At 41.9% G+C, this 21,889-nt stretch overlaps 2 protein-coding genes across 3 annotated transcripts in view; one reads left to right on the top strand and one right to left on the bottom strand.

The window, feature by feature from the left end:
- LOC309534386 (uncharacterized protein) overlaps window positions 1–21,889 on the bottom strand; it is a gene marked incomplete at its 3' end in the record, with an annotated part of 296,522 nt that overhangs the window by 137,227 nt on the left and 137,406 nt on the right. The gene's annotated exons all lie outside the window — the stretch shown is intronic.
- The window catches only part of RAD51B (RAD51 paralog B), a 400,405-nt gene continuing 399,285 nt past the window's right edge, over window positions 20,770–21,889 (top strand). Inside the window, exon 1 of the mRNA XM_082225644.1 lies at window positions 20,770–21,096. The gene's annotated coding sequence lies outside the window, so the exon portion shown is untranslated. The remainder of the gene's footprint in view (window positions 21,097–21,889) is intronic.

Below are 21,889 nucleotides of genomic sequence, written 5' to 3'. Positions count from 1 at the left end.
TTTTTTTTAAAGCAACAAGTAGCACTGTCAGCTACCTGTTGGTGAGATAGTTTGACTTGTAACTTATTATGAGAACAGTCATAATACCTGCATTTTACTACGTATGGGTGGGTGGGTGGGGATAAGAGTAATGCTCATCAACCTTGTACAAATAACAAGTTAGTAGATTGGCACAGACTCCCCATTTAACTTAGTGATTGGCTTATATTCCACTAGGCAATATACAGGTGCTTGTTTGCAACCAGTACCTCCCATGGGACCCGAGATGCTTCAGGGTCAAGGAAAACTCATTAGCTGTTGAGACAACCCAACAGTGGCAGTCATCTGGGGAGGTGGTTTGCCCTCTTGTGTGCTCCCTCCTAAGGCTTTTTTTTTTTTAATGCACCACAGTGTATGATATTATGGTGCTGGACATCTTCCTGGATTTCTATAAAATTACTTTTTTGACTCATCCATCCTGAGGCTCGCTAGAGACCTTCTCCCACTCCCAATAGTCTTTTTAAAAAATAAAATAAAAGTCTCTTCTGCTGGATTAATTATATCATTACTGTACAAGTTGCATTTTTGGCCAAGGAGCCCAAAACGGGAGAGAAATGGCTGAAGTCTTCCCTGCCTCCTATCCTTGTTCTTTGTAATAGAACTGAACAGAAGGGCTGCTTCAGCTCCGATTCGCCCCATAATAACTGTTCACATTACCAGGATCCTCTCTGCCTTCCTCCCCTGAGAATTCTGTCACCAATGATACCACTGGCAATAATTGTGGACCATTGGCCCAGGCATTGAAGTCTCCATGTGTCTCCTGGATTCATCAGGAATTAGAATTGTGCAAGACACTGTGCAGTGCTCATCTGCTTCTACAGATCTTTGGGAAGCTATGCTTCTCTATGCTTCCCAAGAAGCTATGCTTCTCTATGTACTTAACAGCAGTATTAGGGATGCAGTAATCTCTCTTCAGAAAGCTATTTATGAGTCACTGGAGGTGATATTCCACTGCCTTATAGTGGGGAGCGCTCCAGGATCTTCCAAATGGATTGCGACCAGTGTAGCTAGGACGGCAGGCATTCTCGAACCACCTTCCCTAAGGTTGGCTCCTCAGAGATTGCTGAACCACAACCTCCATCATCTCCAGCCCACATGGCCAGTGGTCAGAGGTTATGGGGGTTGCAGTTCAAACTCTGGGGTACCCAAAGTTGGAGAAGGCTGTTTCAGAGCCTGCGGAAAGTATGAAAGACCCAAGGACAGCTTAAATTAACAAAGCATCCAATAGCCTTAAGAGGAGGGTATGCTGTCACTAGACCTCCTGGGTAAAAACAAAGAAAGAACCAGGTATCATTTGCACTGAACAGAATTGAATTGCACTAGCAATGAGTTGAGCTTGGGATGTGAGTTTCTTTATGTGGCTGCAGTCTCATCTTCTGTGGCTTGTTTAGATGAGGCCTGCATTATTGTTTGACTGACCATTGACTGTTTTCTCCATCTGGCAGTCAGTTAACACAGCTGTTGTTTGTTCTGTTGAATTTCATTCTACCACCCAGGATGGGATCTGCATTGTTTTATGAATAAGAATAACTGTAACAGTATCTTGTATTGTATTTTCGAAATGTAATTATTTTGTTCTTCCTAATTTTTGCTCAGGTGTGAATCCATTGCGGGCAATGGATCTGCTGGAGCACTCAAAGCAGAAGCTTATTCAGGTCTGCCCTGTTTTAGACAGTGTCTCCTGAAATACTCAGCAAACACACAGAGAGATTAGCTTTCCCGTTTATCATTCATTCATTTTATATTGAATTAAATTGTGTTTCCTGTCTGAGGCAGTACCATGCAACAACGTGCTGCAATAATGGTCAGCTGAGTGGAAAATAAAATGGAGGAGCCATTTATTGGCTATGGAATCACAATCTTAATCCTTTTTTACAGTGCAATCCTATGCATGTCTCCTCAGAATTAAGCCCAGTTGAGTTTAATGGGGTTTATTCCCAGGGAAGGGGATATCAAATTCCAGCCTTAATTCATAATCTGACTTGCCATGAAAATAAGCATTATTCTTGGCATTCCACTTTTCTAATCTGCTGTCCTAAACCACAAAAGAGAAACAGTGAATCAGAAAGATACTGCGTCTTGCTTTTCATGAAAAAGTTTTTAACAAACTAAAATATATTTTCCTCCAAGTATTCTGTGATGGAGGGAATGGTGCAAATAAGAGATGGGCTACACTTGAATCTTCTGGTAACCACAGTTCAAAGCATTAGATAAGGCTGGACTAGTGGAATATCCTTGCTTTCACTAGTAGCCACTGACTGCTAACATCCGCTGCAACACTGGTTCCTTTACTAACATTAAAGGTAAAGGTAAAGGTACCCCTGCCCGAACGGGCCAGTCTTGACAGACTCTGGGGTTTGTGCGCCCATCTCACATCTATTGGCCGGGGGCCAGCGCTGTCCGGGGACACTTCCGGGTCACGTGGCCAGCGTGACAACGCTGCTCTGGCGAGCCAGAGCCGCACACGGAACGCCGTTTACCTTCCCGCTGGTAAGCGGTACCTATTTATCTACTTGCCCCCGGGGGTGCTTTCGAGCTGCTAGGTGGGCAGGCGCTGGGACCGAGCAGCGGGAGCGCACCCCGCCGCGGGGATTCGAACCGCCGACCTATCGATCGGCAAGCCCTAGGCGTTGAGGCTTTAGCCCACAGCGCCACCCGCGTCCCTTTTACTAACATTACAAAAACACTATAATGGAAGGCTTTTTTAATTTTAAAAAGGCAACATCATGGATCTATTTAGAATATGTAAGGTTGTTGTAGCAATATCTATCCCCTGAATTGGCCAGTAGCACAATCCCATGCTCCTTAGAGGGTCTATAATCCCATCCTAAATAACACAGTTATTTCACGGCTCACAAATTGTTATTTGCTTATACTGAAAAATGGCTTCTAGCCTCTTGCCTATGAACACCCCTTTCACTTGAGCTACATTTTCCCACGAGGCATTAGAACTACACCTCCTTGAGCTTATTTTATGCTATTTTATTTGGTTCGTACTGTGTAGATGTGTCCCCAAGGGGCTATAATTTTCACACACAAGTGCACTTTATTCGCAGTTTGCACACCAGGAACTGAGCTGGGCATAAGTTCATATTTCCTCATGCAGCATTCATCAGACTACAACCCACAGACCATATGAGCTTTCCTTGATACTATTCTACAACATCTCAAAGTTACTGTATGTGTCAGGCCCTGCAGATCTCCTTACTCTTTTTTTGAGAAAAGCAACTTGGTTGCAGTCAAGCGTTTTACCTCTTTTGCTTTATTTACATTTATTTTGTCCTTCAATTCTAGTGAAAACTACTGATGTTGTTTTACAGTTGGGTTGCTTAAACTACACAGCAATGGTGGCCTCATTGCTGAGAACTGTAGTCTAGAAGCTGTGCAGCAGGTAAAGCACTGGCAAATAAAACACCCACAGAACTCTCAGTTAAATATTTGCTTGTATGTGTATCCTCCTCAGTAGATTAAAGTTGCCTGTTTGAATTCACCAGCAATAAAAAAAACTTGTGGTTTGTTTTGCCCTCTCTTCCTTGTAAGAAGAGGGTGGTTCATGCTTATGTCATTGGAAATTGTTTATAAATTTGCTCGTGGACTGCATTTTACTTGTGTTATGTTGCAGCTTTTCTTACAACACAGGAAAGAACCCAAACTCAGCTGGTCTATTTCTAGGCATACCATTCATATTTATTTAGGTTATTCAGTAGTCATGTCATCTCCCACCAGCCCTAACCACTGTGACCAATGACCAAGGATGATGGAAGCTGGTCCAGCAATATCTGGAGGCTACAGGTTCTTCACCTCTGTTTTAGCCATTCAGATAGATAGCAAAAGAGCTCCAGCACCACACAGATAAGGAAAAATCTTGCAATGAATGCAAATGTATGGCAAAATTAGAAAGGACATACTTAGTCTCTAAAATATGCTGTCTCTGTGCTTCAGGGCTCACTGGGGCTAATGAGGGAAGTGCCTCTGCAATTCCACTGTGTGTGTACACTGTGTACAACCAGGCTGGGAACCTATTGGACTTCCATCAGCCCCAGTCAACATGGCCAATGGTTAGGGATGATGGGAATTGTGGTCCAACAGGAGGGCCACAAGTTCCCCATCCCTGATATACAGGCTTCCTAAAGCAAGTCATCTTGGAAGCACTTTGTCAGCACTTATCTTCTACTTCTGTACTACTGTGCTCAGAGTTGTGTATGTGCGTCTTTCTTTTTGGTTATTCCAGATGGGCACACTTGGATCTTCTTTAGAGTCGTTGTCCCCACCCCCTGCCATTCTTTACCTTCTATGTAGAGGGGTGAATGGTGGGTAAGAAGCAATTTCCCCTCAATACAATTCCTATATATAGCAAAGAAAGCACTGACAATAGAATTTACTTTCTTTTCTGTATTATTTTAGCAGAACATATCTGGAACATTGCAACTTTCAATTGAGATGAAGCAATTTATCTGTTTATAGTATGCCTGAACTTCCAGGCAAAGACAAAACATTTTGAGTGGAACACAAGTATGTAATAAAAATTGCTTTCAGATCATTGATCTATTATAGAGACTGCAGAATAGTCAAACCTGCTTTGTTCATTAGGAAAGTGCTAGGAGTATATGCAACCTACCCAACATAGGGTCCTAAACCTTATTTATCTTGAAGCCTTTTGGTCATTGTAAGAAGCTGTTTTTCTGATGTTAAATTTTGATTTCCAAACATGCGGTCTACAAGTACAGGTTCTAATTTTGAAGTCCCCACATAGCTATCAAGTTAAGACAAAAAACCCTGATCCAACTAAAGTTAGTCATGACTAAGTCCCACTGAACTGATGGAGCAAGTTAAGTCACAGCAACCTTGAAGTCCATTTTTTAAATATATTTAGAGATGCTTTGACCATAGCATTCTTGCTATGCAGTTGAAGCTGATACTGTGATGAAAAGAAGCACAAAACATCATAGCTAGTAGCAAAAACAAATTATTTATGAATAATTACATCTATGATTCCATAAAGGGGGGGTAGGTGACTGCTTCCCACACAATGACTGGGAATCACAGGAGTGTCCTTGATTGTTCATCTAAAATGAAAATGTAGAAAGAGTATGTCAACTTGAACGAAGGAGAAGGTAAACCTTCTGGCCCATGTGAAACTTAACATACCTGCAATCTGTCTCAAAAGGATACATAAGCACACCTATAAGGGTCATATATTTATATATATTTTCCACAATATGGCTCTAAACATGGAAGTTACTAACTTGTGTAGGACCCAGCAGCAGTGTAGGTGCTGTAGCAAGGTTTTCTTTAATAACTAAAAGCTTGTCACAGAGAAGACGGACAGTGTTATGTGGAAGGAAGGACTGAAGCAATGGATTCCTAGCACAGTATATTTACAGTATATTTATTGAATGTTTGGGGGGGGGCAAAGTAAGAACACCTCTCAACTGATTTATCTAGGGGATCCTCCCAGAGCAGCAAATTGGATCTGATGACCTTTGAGATACCTTTCATGTCCATTCAGTAGTAATTTGATTGAGACCTATGGTGCTTACTACCTGGTAAGTGGGCAGAAGATTGTAGCCTGAATTTGCAAAACTGAATGCAAATACTTGTACTAAGGTTAGTGTCACAATCATTCATTCCTTTATTCCTTTATTTATTGCTTTATAACTCGCTTTGTCTACCCAAGGGACGTGGGTGGGTTAAAATATGCTAATATTTGTTAGTATCCCATCCTATCCCCACATATCCCTACCAAAACTCCAGTAGCCGACTAAAAGCACCTTGCACTGTTTCAATGTAAGTTGCTTCCCAGTTTTTGCACAGTGAACTGTGTCAAATATTTCTGAATGCCAAATTGGAAAGCATTTGAGAGTCAGGAAGAACCCTATGTTACATGGATGTCCAGTGGTGGAATAATTATTTTGAAAAAAGAGGCATCCCATTGTCAGACTTTAAATAACTATTCTGGAGCATGAAGCATTCTAGTTTAGGAGCACCCTTTGAGACTCCCCAGTGAATGGTTATTCATCATGTTATGTAGTATAGTGGATCAAAGAGGCTCCTAGCCAAATCTCATTTCTGCCAGGAACACAGTAAATGGCTTTAGGTAGACTACTATCATACTGGGCAGACCATCTACAGTGGGGGGGGGGATAATAACACTGACCTATTGCTGGAAGGATTACTGATGTAATGCATGCAAAGTCCTTTTGAATACTCTTAAGTGCTATGCAGCTTTGTCACGCTGGCCACGTGACCCGGAAGTGTCTCCGGACAGCGCTGGCCCCCGGCCTCTTGAGTGAGATGGGCGCACAAACCCCAGAGTCTGTCAAGACTGGCCCGTTCGGGCAGGGGTACCTTTACCTTTACCTTTAAGTGCTATGCCTATGTTCAATAGTAGATTAATATTATTGAATACTGGTCTACAATATGACCTATTCATTTTAATTCATTCATTTTATTACATTTTTTTCCACTTATGCAGTCATTTATTCATTATTCATTTTCTGCTGACAAAGCACACATAGTTTCAGGATGAAAGGGAGTTTTTAGAGCAGCTTTCATCAATCTGTTGCTGCAATGGCTGGGGCTGATAGAAGTTATGGTCCAAAACAGTTGGAGGGCAACAACTTGTCAGCAGCAGTTTGAGAGTTAAAAACATGCTTGTTGTGAATCCACCTTTTCATGAATCCACTATTTCATATTAAATACCAATAGCCCAATCCTATGCATACCTAGCTGAAAACTAATCCCATCTGAGTCCAGTGAAATGTTCTTTTCAGTGTATAAGGCTAGGTTGCATTTGGAGAAGAATTTTGTTCTAGATGCCATCTACAACTTCCAATCAGTCTAACTGTTCAATTTTTGTATGGTATTTACTTATGAGTCACTCCATAGCATATGTTCTCTGCACAACAAATAAGTAAACCAACCATTTAAGAGAAATCATAAAATGCAATAAAATAAATACAGTACTAAAAGCCAACAAATGAAAGCATCACAATACAAATTCTAATAATATCAACTAACAAAGCAAGCATGATAATAGGCTCAGCTGGCAGAGCATGAGAGTGTTGATCTCAGGGTCGTGGGTTCAAGCCCCACAGTGGGCAAAAGATTTCTGCATTGCAGAGTGCTGGACTCAATGACCTTTGTGGTCTCTTCGAACCCTATAATTCTATGGTTGTAAGTATCTTACTGTTTGAGATGTTCCAGGACATTAGATTTCATTGTTGCTGCAGGACAATGGATTCTTTTTCTGTCAATAGCTCAAGAAGGAACCAGTCTGGACCACCGACACAGGAAACCTGTGTATTTTCAACAACAACAGCAATATGGAGGATACCAGTTATGTGTGTGTTTCTTGTCTTTTCGTCATATATATATATATATATGCATGCCAGGGATACCCAGTTTTTCAGCCTTTCATAAACACAGGTTTAGATATACCTCTGCTGCTGCCTCTTACTCCCGCCATCCAGTCCAGCTGCCATGGACAATCTGCTTCTATGCCCCAAAGTTTCTCTAGTTCTTCTTTTGGTGGCTTGGACAGTTTAGTTCACACTTGTGTAATCTCCCTCTAGTAAAATCTTTATAACAGGGTAGCTTTGCAGATCAACTCAGTCACTAGTAGGGATGGAAGGATTTGTTAATTTTGCTTCTCTTTTTTCCAGTCTTAAATCCAGTTCTCCACATTTTGCAGCAACTTGTGACTTTTTGAATACGTGTGAATTTTTGGACAAGTGTGAATTTTAAAGAAAGGCTGTGCTTTGTTCACATATTGTTTCAGAAGGTGCAGATTTGAAAATGCAGCTTTATATCCAAACTGATTTGAATTAATATCCAGACCTTAGCTTTAGACTTTTTCTCTCGGCTTTTCCTCATACCTCTCTCATCAATTTTCTTCTCTTCCAACTCCTCAGGGTACAGCTAATTTAAAACTGACTGGAACCTCCAGCCAATCAGAGACTGCTGTTCCCCAGGCCAATCAGACTGAACTCATCTGATCTAGGCCTTGCCTAATAAAACCTTAAAGTTTTTGTCAGAACTTGTCCCAAAAAAACTACTGCTACACAGGCAACCTCACAGCAGTTAAAGGCATTGAACGCCTATTTATATGCTGTCCATCTGAGTGGGTTGCCACAGTCACTCTGAGCAGCTTCCAACAAATAATAAAACTACAGTAAAACACAAAACATTAAAAACATCCCTATAAATCTATACAGCATTTCTCAATAGTATACCAGATGATGATCTTAAGCAAGTGTGAAATGTTCATTTAAATTCTGCAGAACAAAATTTTCATTTCACGCATCTGGATTGTGAATACTGTACAACAAGGTTCATTAAAATAAAAGCAAAGTTGTACATTTAATTAATCATAAAATCATTGAAGTGGGTAACTCGCCTGACTTCAATAAACTATGTACTCTTGGAATAGAGAAATGGGCACATAACATAAGTTAACTGAGGCCAAATTTATAATTCCTTTTTGCAGCTTTTGATGAATGGCAGAACAATCCAAAACCCCTTTGCACTGGACTGGGCTGTATGGGGGTCAGAAAATTTAGTGATCAGAAAATGGATCTTGCTTACAGGAAAGTGAAAGAGAAAAGGAGTATAATTCTGGAAAAAATAACTTTTGGTTCTGGGAGAGGATCAGGAACTTCCCAAATAAGGGGGAAGGTGTGCCACAACTTCTTGTTCCAGCCCAATTAGCAAAATGCATTGGACCAGCACTGGGGGGAGCCATTGATATATATCCCCTCCTACAAAAAAGCTTGGTTTGCACAAATAAAACTACTGGTACCATACTTAAGCCACAAAACAACAGGATCTTACTAATGAGTAGCGGGAGTATACTCAACAATACCAATTTTAAATGCAGCATGGGATACACAGTGCTTCTGGAATTTAGCCACAAGATGCTTTAATTTAATTTCTGACACAATCTTAAATATGGTGGACAGAGTTTTTGAACTGAGAATTGTCAAATTGCAAGCCAGTTATCATGCCTTTTCCAAGTCTTCCTTTTAAAAGTTCCAAGCCAGTAGAATATGCAGCCACTACCCATTCTCCTTTGCTCACTTTTCTCCTCACCCACCGCAAGGGGGGAAACTACACTTCTGCTTGTTGCAGCCATGAGACAGGAGGGAGAGCAAGCAGACTGGTACAGGAACATGGCAGAAGGTATAATGGCTGCATACTGTGCCATGGTTTTAGAACATGTAGGAAAAAGCAGTACCTTCAGGATGCCATATGGCAACAATATTTAGTTGAAATTTAACATACTCAGACCCAGATTGGGCCAAAGAGCCTAATGGTTAGAGGCCATTGAGCTTGACCTGGGAGCCCTGTAGAACTGGCACTGGCTCCCTACCGATTGAGCTACAGAGGCTACTGGTCAAAGAGAGAAACTATAGGCAATTTCAGTCAGGCAACTCTCATAACAGCCCATAATCTTCCTGGCCCGGGAAGCCAAATGATATTTCATAGCTCAGATGTACATCATTTTGGTGTAAGTGTTGGCAATACCTTGTTGGATAACATGAAAGACTCAAGTGTTCACATGGCTACTGTTGAGCAACATCCTATCTTGACGGCCGTCTGTGAGGAAAACTGTGGTGATGCAGGAGTGAACTTTGATCAGAGCTGTCATAACTGTGTAGATTGCCCTCCAGCTAGCTGTGGAATCTCAGGGGTTGTCATGGTTAGACTATGGTGTTTGTTGGCTGCCTTGTCAGCATGGTTACTGGGGGCAGAACAATTATGCTGTCATGCTGCTTGCACCAGTGTTTCAGCAATTTTCCCAATCTGCTTTTTCAGTGTCCTATTGGATAAGCATAGGATCACAACTATTTTATGCCACTGTCAGCCCTGGCATAATGCTCAACGTTCTGCCTCTGATCATAGGATAGGTCCGCTTGCCTTTCTCCCTCTGATGACCTCACTTTTCCAGCCTTCTCTTTTGGCCAAGCCTGGAAGAAGCATCTTTTTCTGTGAACAGCAAACCTGAACACAATGCTGTTCTTGTACTTGCTCCATTACTGAACCAGATGATCAACTTTAGTGGAACCTATAATTAGACTAAAAATTCTGCTTCCATCTTTTAATTTTTTTCTCCCCATGGAAGAACTACCACATTCAAAATGCACTGGGAATTTTGCTTTGCAATTAAACTCTGTCTGCACCTGTTTGGCTTCTGCATTTGACAGCCATCTCCTCTTTCAAGTAAGGCAGGGCAGTAGCCATGATGGGACCAGCACTGATGGGCACATATGCTTTTACATTTGTGGCTTTTTACTTCTTCCATTAAAAAAAGTCAGCTTGTTTTTAAAATAGAAACATTTTAAAACCTTAGTCACAAGTGGACCGCTGTTGCCCATCTCTACCCCTTCCAAGTGACCAGGAGGTCTGGCACAGTTCCTCAAAAAGGGCCCCCCTTCCCCCCCCCCCACAAAGGAGCACATGAAATAATAAAAAAGACTTATTCAGTTAAAATGGTTTTTAAAAAATCATTTGTATAATTCATGTAGCTGGAGAAGAGAAGCATGTTGTGGGCAGAGGCAAGTGGACTTCTGGTGCAATTGCGCCAGGCTCCTTCTGACCCCCAGCCCACTCTGAAGTGATATTCCAAGCTCCATCTCCTTGCTCATCTATCTCTTCCCATCCAACAGTCCTCCTGGACCAGGGCCGTTTTTTGAAGATCATAATCATCTTTGCCTTGCTTAAATCATTCAGAAAGAAGAGTGTCCCTTTTGCAGGGCCGGCCTGTCCATGAGGTAGACTGAGGCAGCTGCCTCAGGCAACAGAATCCAAGAGGAGCCCTTGTGGGTACCCCCTTCCCCGCTACTGGAGAAGCAAGAAGAACTGGATGCAGCGGCTTCCAGGTTCTTGCAGGGCTCTAGATGGAACCTGGAAGCCACAGCTGCACGATCCCAGTAAGCACGACATCCGTGGCGGCAGCAATGGCGTCGGCGGAGGGCAGGAAGCAGCCTGTGTTGCTCCCACAGAGTGGCACCTTCCTGTTTTGCCTCAGTCAGCGAAATGGGACCACGAGCACAGCAGGATGCTTAAAGGGTACAAGGGATAACTTAAGGAAGTCACGATTTAAGGTATTGACTAAGTGCATTTTTAAACTTAAAGATATCTGTTATTTGACATTCCTTTCGGACACTAACAATTCATAGAGGCTAAAATGCACATAGGCACTTGAGCTTTACGAATTTAAAAGAAGTGTGTAGAAATAGTAGAAGACACTGATTTTTTTTCATTTTTTATTTTGGAGTCTCACCTAGAATTGGAGGTGTCCCACTGAAACAGACTGGCTATAGTCAGGTGCTGGTAATTCTCCTCATCCAGTACCACAACCACATGGAGTCCTTGTGTTGCCCCTGGCAACAGGGCCTGGTTCCTTCATGGCTTGCCTGCCAGCCAATAGTACTGCTTCATCAGAGACAATGGAGGAAGACTTGTTCCAGCCCTCATGGGAATGATGGTCCCAACTTCCCACAGCCATCCTGCTTTATGTGTTTGTGCATATGTGTATAATTTGAAACAAGCCTACCGCAAATCCTTGTCTCTGTGATGAGTTCATATGAGACGCTTTATCTCACACTCTAGATTGGGATCTTAATTGAACACCCCTAACACTAGCAGATATGGTACTTAGCTATTCTCCTAACAAATTATGTAATATAGTCATGGGTACATTGAGGGGAACAGGATGATACAAGGAGATACATGCCAGAAACACACAATTATAGATAGACCTGGGAGGAAACCAAAGGCCGCCTAGTTCATTTCCCTTGCTGCAATGCAGCGCAAGCCAGTCACCCACACAAAGAACAGGCCACCCAATCTAAGCCCAATTTGCTATATAGAGCAGGTGCCACCACAGAAACACATCAGCTAAACAAATAGTTCAAATGACATTTTACTAGACAGGAGGTTCAAAGCAGCTCTTCCTTCAATGATTTTGTAAGGCAAATGCAAAATCCACATTTATCAGAATGTTCATTTGTATTACAAGTTCCTGTTCTCTGTTTTCTCTTCTGCATCTACAGCTTTTCAGAATAATATCATGGGAAAGGCTTGAAAGCACCTGAAGCCTAGTTTGTGAAAATGCTCTAACATCTTTAGAACATTACGGCTATGATCCCCAAAACCCTTACAGTACTAGAAAATAAGTTTCTCAAACTACTCTACCTAAATGACATAGATTACTGCTCCTAAGAGGAAGGGATTTAGTGTGTGTGTGTGTGTGTGTGTGTGTGTGTGTGTGTGTGTGTGTATTATTAACAGTTTAGAACCTGACTGAAAGCAAAGCCCTACCTACCTGTGTCACATAAGACACAGAAGCATTTAGTGCTTTAGTAGAATCATAGAATCATAGAATCATAGAGTTGGAAGAGACCACAAGGGCCATCGAGTCCAACCCCCTGCCAAGCAGGAAACACCATCAGAGCACTCCTGACATATGGTTGTCAAGCCTCTGCTTAAAGACCTCCAAAGTAGGAGACTCCACCACACTCCTTGGCAGCAAATTCCACTGTCGAACAGCTCTTACTGTCAGGAAGTTCTTCCTAATGTTTAGGTGGAATCTTCTTTCTTGTAGTTTGGATCCATTGCTCCGTGTCCGCTTCTCTGGAGCAGCAGAAAACAACCTTTCTCCCTCCTCTATGTGACATCCTTTTATATATTTGAACATGGCTATCATATCACCCCTTAACCTCCTCTTCTCCAGGCCAAACATGCCCAGCTCCCTTAGCCGTTCCTCATAAGGCATCGTTTCCAGGCCTTTGACCATTTTGGTTGCCCTCCTCTGGACACGTTCCAGTTTGTCAGTGTCCTTCTTGAATTGTGGTGCCCAGAACTGGACACAGTACTCCAGGTGTGGTCTGACCAGAGCAGAATACAGTGGCACTATTACTTCCCTTGATCTAGATGCTATACTCCTATTGATGCAGCCCAGAATTGCATTGGCTTTTTTAGCTGCCGCGTCACACTGTTGGCTCATGTCAAGTTTGTGGTCAACCAAGACTCCTAGATCCTTTTCACATGTACTGCTCTCAAGCCAGGTGTCACCCATCTTGTATTTGTGCCTCTCATTTTTTTTGCCCAAGTGCAATACTTTACATTTCTCCCTGTTAAAATTCATCTTGTTTGTTTTGGCCCAGTTCTCTAATCTGTCAAGGTCGTTTTGAAGTGTGATCCTGTCCTCTGGGGTGTTAGCCACCCCTCCCAGTTTGGTGTCATCCGCAAATTTGATCAGGATGCCCTTGAGTCCATCATCCAAGTCGTTGATAAAGATGTTGAATAAGACCGGGCCCAAGACAGAACCCTGTGGCTAACTCTTCTCCAGGATGAAGAGGAACCATTGATGAGCACCCTTTGGGTTCGGTCAGTCAGCCAGTTACAAATCCGCATTTTACCAGCTTCTTTACAAGAATATCATGGGGCACCTTGTCAAATGCCTTGCTGAAATCAAGGTAGGCTACATCCACTGCGTTCCCTTCATCTACCAGGCTTGTAATTCTGTCAAAAAACGAGATCAGGTTAGTCTGACATGGCTTATTTTTCAGAAATCCATGCTGACTATTGGTGATCACAGCATTCCTTTCTAGGTGCTCACAGACTGTTTGCTTAATGATCTGCTCCAGAATCTTCCCTGGTATTGATGTCAGACTGACTGGGCGGTAATTATTTGGGTCCTCTCTTTTCCCCTTTTTGTAAATAGGGACAACATTTGCCCTCCTCCAGTCTGCCGGGACTTCGCCTGTTCTCCAGGAATTCTCAAAGATGACTGCCAGTGGTTCTGAGATCACATCTGCCAGTTCTTTTAATACTCTTGGATGCAGTTCATCTGGCCCTGGAGACTTGAATACATCTAAACTAGCCAAATATTCTTGTACTATCTCCTTAGTTATTCTGGGCTGTGCTTCCTTTGCTGAATCATTTGCTCCAAATTTTTCAGGTCGGGCATTGTTTTCTTTATCGGAGAAGACTGAGGCAAAGAAGGCATTGAGGAGTTCAGCCCTTTCTGTGTCCCCTGTTTGCATTTCACCATCTTCTCCTCTGAGTGACCCCACTCAACATATAAAACAAAACAACCCATTGCTAGCTGTGGTCATCATACATGTAGTTAAATATGACATCCTCCTTTTTTATACTCCTATAATTAACCAGTGGCGTAGCGTGGGGGGTGCAGGGGGGGCCGGCCGCACCGGGCGCAACATCTGGGGGTTAGGGTTAGGGGGTGCAAATCCACGGGTTAGGGGGCACAAATTACTTGCCTTGCCCCGGGTGCTGACAACCCACACTACGTCACTGTAATTAACAGATGCAGCCATTCCAGTTACTCTGAAAGGTGAGCTCTGCTCAGCTGATTAATTTGGTCAGACATTTCTAAGAAATCTCTTTCTCTCTCTTTTTAATATTCTAGTTCAGGCTTTCCCAGACTGGTGGCCTCAAGATGATTTGGACTACAACTCCTATCATCCCTGATTATTGGCCACATTGGCAAGGTCTGATGTGTGCTTTAGCTGGAAGGTACTAGGTTGGGGAAGGCTGTTCTAGTCTGTCTGACCTCTCTTGAAGCTATATAACTTGTAAAGCACATTCCAGTTTCCTCTGCAGAGCACACAGACTGCAGACTCTCCAAGTGTCCCTATTTTCCAGGGACGTAGATGGTTTGATTTTCCTTAGGATAACCCTATTTTCACTGGAGAAATGTTGGAGGGTATGGTAGGATGTCCCTATTTTCACTGAAGAAATGTTGGAGAGTATGGAGTTATCTGATCCCCGAGCCATCTGTACAGGGAAGTTTGTTAATGTTTAATGTTTTATTGTGTTTTTATTTATGTTGGAAGCTGCCCAGAGTGCCTGGGGCAACTCAGTAAGATATGTGGGGTATAAATAGTAGAATTATCATTATGGAATGGGACGTCCCTATTTTCATTGGATAAATGTTGGGGGGTATGAGACTGCAATTCCCAGTGGACAGAAAGATTTGCTGGTGATGCTGTGTGATCTCTGTAAATTCAGCTCTATTTTCCATCTGTTGTGTGCCATTACTTTCAAAGGATCGAGAAAACAAGTGAGATGACTGCTGGGTGTCACAAAAACATCAAAGATACAGCTCTGAACACCTGATGAAAAGAACCTTGGGGGAGCAATAGAGAAGTGCTAGGTTAGGTGTGGGGGATATTTTTTGGGTGGGGGTGTAAGTGAACATTCCTTTCAGATTGGGTTATTATTGGGCGGCATGGCCACAAAGGAAAGAAGATGGCTGCTTAAACTCTAAGCTCTGCTCTAAGGCTCAAAAAAACAGCTTGGAGCAGGGATGCCAACCTGCCCCTCACATTAATGTGGGACACAGCTGAGAAGGGTAAGAGATCAATCAGGGGCAGCTTTGGTTCTGCATGGAACACTGAGTAAAGTCTTTCCGTTTGAGAAGGGATGCTTTAATTTTCATATTGAAGGGTTTTCAACCAGAACAGACCTTTCTGCTAAGCCATCAGGCAGTTTTCTCTACACCTCATTCCACCAACTGTCAAAAGGGAGTTATAGAGACATATCAATAATAATAATAATAATAATAATAATAATAATAATAATAATAATAATAATAATAATATCTTTATTGTCATTGCCCCCTCTCGGGGACAACGAAATTATTTGAGTATGAGTTGTAGGATATGAGAGTTACTGGTATTTCAGTTCAAAGTTCACAGTAAGACAGAATGAGAGAGGATTCCTCTGAAAGTCCGAGACAGTGGGGGAGCCTGTGCCAGCCAGAGCAAACATTATGGAAGTTTCTTATACATGAACAGGTTAAAAATTGTGTGATGAAGAAAAAACATAGGCATACACCAATGGGCAACCTAACTGGTTCTGAGTACTTGCAAAAAAAACTTTTAAAAGTCATTTTATGCAATAATAATAATAATAATAATAATAATAATAATAATAATAATAATATATTTATACCCCGCCCATCTGGCTGGGTTTCCCCAGCCACTCTGGGTGGCTCCCAACCGAATGTTAAAAACACAATACAGCATTAAACATTAAAAACTTCCCTAAACAGGGCTGCCTTCAGATGTCTTTTAAAAGTAAGATAGTTGCTTATTTCCTTGACATCTGATGGGAGGGTGTTACACAGGGCAGGCGCCACTACTGAGAAGGCCCTCTGCCTGGTTCCCTGTAACTTCACTTCTCGCAGTGAGGGAACTGCCAGAAGGCCCTCGGAGCTTGATCTATTGACTACAGTGGCAGGAGCAACACAAATGTGGCTGAAAGTCAGATGTTTTCAACTGAGGAGATAGTTCCCAGCAAGTGTTAAAGAGTGCTTTGGTGCTAACTTGCACCCTAAAGTTCTCTATTAGTAACATGAAGAATATTGGAATAGTAAACCTGTGCAAATGTCAGAGTACTACTTGCCTAGATGTAGTAAATATTATTAGATAATCTATGGAATGATATGTCACGGAAAAGCTGTTTGGATAGTGTTTACTTTTTGTTTTTAGTGTTTTGTTTTTTAACAAGGATATCTAAAATCAAGAATACACAGATATGCAGTATTCCAGTCAAAGACTGGAAGCCAAGAAAGCTATTCACAATGTATTAAAGTAAAATAACATTATGGAACTGTGCAGGAAGTCCATGCATCAGCATGTACTTTTTCAGCACCTGTCCTCCTGTTTGCTAGCAGCAGCATTATAACAGTGCCCATAAATGGTACAGGAGTCAATAAAGGACAACAAGGTTATCTCAGTAGAATATTCCATAGGAAGAGCAGAGCTGCAAAAATTTATTTCAACACCCACTATTATCTTGAAACTCGTGGAGCTGCAACAAGTGCACTTCAGTAGTGACCATGCACATGCTTTTCTCTGTAGACATTGGTTGCATTCGCACATAATAAATCAAGGACTTTGGCTTAATAAATGACATCCTGAATCCTGTTTTGTGCCTCCCTTCACACAAGCAGGCACAAAACAACAACAACACAAAACAACGAGACCAGAGTTATGTTTTAATATGAGATTGTGGATTATTTCCTTATAAAAAGCAAATATCACCAGCCAGCCTTGCACCAAGGATTGGTGTTGGCTAACAAATCTCGGCTTGTTAGGGAGAAATAAACCACGATCCTGGGTTCAGTTGTAACACTAAGCTATCCCATTCCAGGACTCAGCTATACAGCTGCAAATAAAATGTTTTAAATGTGTTGTGAAGTGCATTATACCTTACACTAGATGGTGATGGTGAGCTATGGCAAAGTCAATATATTTTTCAAAACGTTTTTTAAAAAAGGATTTTCACGTTGTTTCTTATATGTGTCTAGATTCCATCCTGGTTTGTTTACCCTACTGCATGAAGGGAGGAGCTACATGGGAGTATTCAGGCTGTGCACAACTCATGCACAGTATGCTTTATTTAGTCAAGGGCAGTGGCGTAGCGTGGGGGGTGCAGGGGGGGCTGGCCGCACCGGGCGCAACATCTGGGGTTAGGGTTAGGGGGCACAAATCCACGGGTTAGGGGGCGCAAATTACTTGCCTTGCCCCGGGTGCTGACAACCCACGCTACACCACTGGTCAAGGGTCTTGACTTATTACTATGTGCAAATGCCATCATTATCTCCAAAGACGCCTGTTTCTTGGGAGAAAAGCAATGACAAACCTTGACAGCATCTTAAAAAGCAAATACATCACCTTGCAAACAAAGGTCCATATAGTTAAAGCCATGATTTTCCCAGTAGTGGTGTATGGAAGTGAGAGCTGGACCATAAAGAAGGCTGATCGCCGAAGAATTGATGCTTTTGAATTATGGTGCTGGAGGAGACTCTTGAGAGTCCCATGGACTGCAAGAAGATCAAACCTATCCATTCTTAAGGAAATCAGCCCTGAGTGCTCATTGGAAGGACAGATCGTGAAGCTGAGGCTCCAATACTTTGGCCACCTCATGAGAAGAGAAGACTCCCTGGAAAAGACCCTGATGTTGGGAAAGATTGAGGGCACAAGGAGAAGGGGACAACAGAGGACGAGATGGCTGGATAGTGTTCTCGAAGCTACCAGCATGAGTTTGACCAAACTGCGGGAGGCAGTGGAAGACAGGAGTGCCTGGCGTGCTCTGGTCCATGGGGTCACAAAGAGTCGGACACGACTAAACGACTAAACAACAACAATAAAACCATCACAGGAGAACAGGCTATACAAATACATTTACATGATTCATCTGGATTTGTATCTCTTATCTGTATTTCACATGAGTCATTAACTGTTTTCTTAAATTCTCATACCATAGTTTGGAGGAGTATTTCACTCTGAAAGTCCTGCCACGTGGTTACTTTCTGTTCTGTCTTCTGTCGTGGTTGCTTTTTTTAAAAAAAAATAGATTCAATAGTTTAGTACCATGGAATTTGAGATAGATTTGTCTCAGCCTTTCACAGATTATTTTCTACAATTAGACCCCTTAACTCTGAGGCAAAAGGGAAGTGAGAAAGCCAATGCCAATGTCATAAATCCATAGGCACATGTTCCTGTCCAGATAAGGCAAACGTTTAAAAATAAAACCCATGGATGTCTGCTCTCAAAGCCAGGTGAATAAACATAGATAGGTGAACATAGTATAAACTCACTCCTATCCTCCCAATATAACTTTATGGGAGATTTTTTAAAAATATCCATGCCTAAAACTAGAAGGAAAATGGTATTTAATAGTATAGCTGTAGTTTAATAAATACTGCAGGAACACAAATCAACAAGTGGATCTTCTGTTTTACAGCAACTCTTCTTCAATACTTCTTTCCCTTTCAAGCAGGCCCTTTGGGTGAAGGGGGAATGTGTCTAACACATAGAGGAGGCCACATCAACCTGAAAAAAGTACAGTCCGAGAAGGAAGGGTGTGTTTCGTGGGGGAAGGGGGAGATTCAGCCAATGACCATCTCAGGTGGCAATCCCCCCCCACACACACCTGGGAGTAAGTCTCTCTGAATTCTGAGTAGAGATGCATAAGTTTGCACTACCTGGCTCTTTCAAAGGTTCTGCTTTCAAGGTGTTCCAGCAGGAAATATGGCAGCAGTTGGATGATTTAGAAAAACAAATGTAACTTTTGATCTCTGATTAACTTAGTTAGGAATGTGTATAAAGCTGGAACTGATCAACAAAGTGACTTTGGTTCATCTAGCTTAATTCTATACACATAGAAATTAACTTCACTGAAAAACTTCAAATTTTCCTCTGTTAGCATATGGTATTGCACAAAATACATAACCGCAGATTTCCAGAGCAGAAGTTAAAACCCTTACAGGAAAACAAAGATTACATTATTTTTCTGGCTATAGGACTGAGAACAAGGATTAAGAGAAAGCTGTTTGCCTACAAAAAATGGCTTCATATTCCAGATTCTATATTCTTTGTGGCTTTGCAAACTTCAAGATGATCTTGCCCTCCTTCAGTAGAAAGTAGAAATTAGCTGTGGGACAGAATGCTCAGTAGAAATTAGCTGTGGGACAGAATGTAGCACCCTGCTTGTGGTTAACGCTTAGCTGGAATGAAATATTCAACGCAGCAACAGAGAAATTAAAATAATAATTTATTTGTCAGACAAATAAATGAGAGGCACAGTGGTATATGGTTACCAAGCTCTGGCCTGGCCTCCTGCCATTATGGCCAGCACTTATATTCCCTTAATCCAGCCCCCTTTGCTCCTCCTGTGGCTGCCTCTGTTCAATCAGCCTGGTTGAATTTCCTATTGGCTGATTGCTATAACCAATTCTAAAAGATACACCCATATCCTCCTGTCCTTATATGGAACACAAAGAGCTATATATTGTTACATCTATAAATGACAAATAAGTAGTAATATATCTTACATATGTCTCAACAAGGAATCTTAATTACCAGCTCACCTCTTGCCTTCCTTGCCCTCCAAAACAGATGGTTAATAATTTTAAAATTTTATCTTGAACAGATGTCAGAGACCTTGGGTTCATATTCTCATGCATCATAAATGAAATATCTCCTTTTGGAGGTCTTTAAACAAATGTCTGACAACTAATATATCAGGACTGCTTGGATGGCGTCTCTTGTCTGGCAGGGGGGCTAGACTGGTGGCTGACTTAATTTCAAAATACAACTCTTACAACTATATGAAATCTAGCATTTCTTAAATCCTTTGCATAATTACATCTATGCCAATACACTTAATACACAACACAGGTAGCCTCTTAAAAGGAATAAGGCCTTTGTAAAGTAGAAAAGGAACTCAGTAAAAAGGAACACAGTAAAAAACCGCTTTAAAAGAAGCCTCTTCAGTTTACACTCCCCCCCTTCTCCAGCCAGTTGCTTTGTTTTCCATGTGCTCTTGGCCTTTTGTCCTGTGGCTCAAGTTTAACGGTTTTATTTTACTATTTACCCATTCCTAATTATGTTTGGTCTATGTAACCTTGTTCTTAACCTGTAATTCCCTTTTTACGACTTTGAGAATTGTTTTCTGCTATAAATCAAGGGGCCCCTTTGTCTAGGAGGAAAACATTGCCAAGATCCTCTAAGCAGCTGATCTGCCTGGCATGAAACTTTTGAAAATCTAAGCCCATTTAATTTAGGAACCTGATCAAGATATAAGCCAATATATGCCTTGATTAAAAATGCAGTCTATATTCAGATGCCACAAGAATGCTCCTGGTTGTGAACTTTGCCCCAGGATGTGAACGGAAGTCGTGCATGCAATGGGAGGCCCCATTAGTGAAAGCGCGCCTCAGGATAATAACGGTTTCAGCTTAAGAATGGACCTTCAGAACAAATTAAGTTCGTAACCAGAGGTAGCTGCTAGGGCCATGTTTCTGTTTCAAGTTGGATACTAAAATTAAGTCCAAAGGCATACGTAGTAGGCAAAAAAGATTGGTGCCAGGAATTGTCAGGCAGCATTTCCTGACTGCATCCTTGATCTTCAGTGGTGTTTCCCTTCAGCCTCCACCTACCAGGCAACAGCTCTCACTGATGTCCTCTGAGGCAAGGGAATGGGGCCCAGCAGCAGAAATTTGCTTGGTCAATGACAGAGGTAAGACTTGACTCATGTATCAGTAAGTAAGCCATTCCCTTGGGTAAATAATTGTAGCTCAGTGGCAGAGCATACATTTTGCATGCATAAGTTTTCCCAGGTTCAATCCATGACATCTTCAGGATAGACTGGGGAAGATCCCTCTTTGAAATCCAGGAAAGCTGCTGCCAATCAGTGAGGACACCATAGAGCTACATGGATCAATGGTCTAAGGTAGCTTCACCTAACCTGGTGCTTGCCAGATATTTTGGACTACAACTCCCATGAACCTGAGCCAGCACTGACATCCAGGGGGCAGCAGCTTGGATAACAGATCAGCTTCTTTTGTTCCTAATAAAAATATTTAGTGAGCCTTCTGCACCATGATATACATATCATTAGGTCACTTTATGAAGTGAATGAAGGCCACAGCAATGCCCTGTATGCATTAAATATACTTATTAAAATGCAGGGATAAAATGAGTACGTTCTTGTGTTCTCAGTCCTGGATTGAGAACTTATTGTTCCAAGATAATCTGCTGAGTAAAGTGTGCAGTTTCTCTGTCAAGGGCACCTCAATAGTCAGATCTCATATGGAGATAAACACGTGGACTGTGAGTCTACTTTACTGTTGCCAGCCACGCAGAAACCCTGTTTTGTTACAGAGTCAGTAGTTCTAGATCAGCTGACTCTCTGCCTTTTTCCTCCTCTGGTACAATTTCCGCTGAAGTACTTAGCTTGCTTCTTCTTTTTAGTGATAAAAAATATGCAAGACTGCAGCCGAGGGAAGCAAGCATAACTCTAGAGAGGATGT

This window comes from Podarcis vaucheri, assembly GCF_965113315.1.
Source record: "Podarcis vaucheri genome assembly, chromosome: 1".
In the NCBI taxonomy this organism is placed as follows: domain Eukaryota; kingdom Metazoa; phylum Chordata; class Lepidosauria; order Squamata; family Lacertidae; genus Podarcis; species Podarcis vaucheri.
This window is presented reverse-complemented; position numbering and strand designations above follow the sequence as displayed.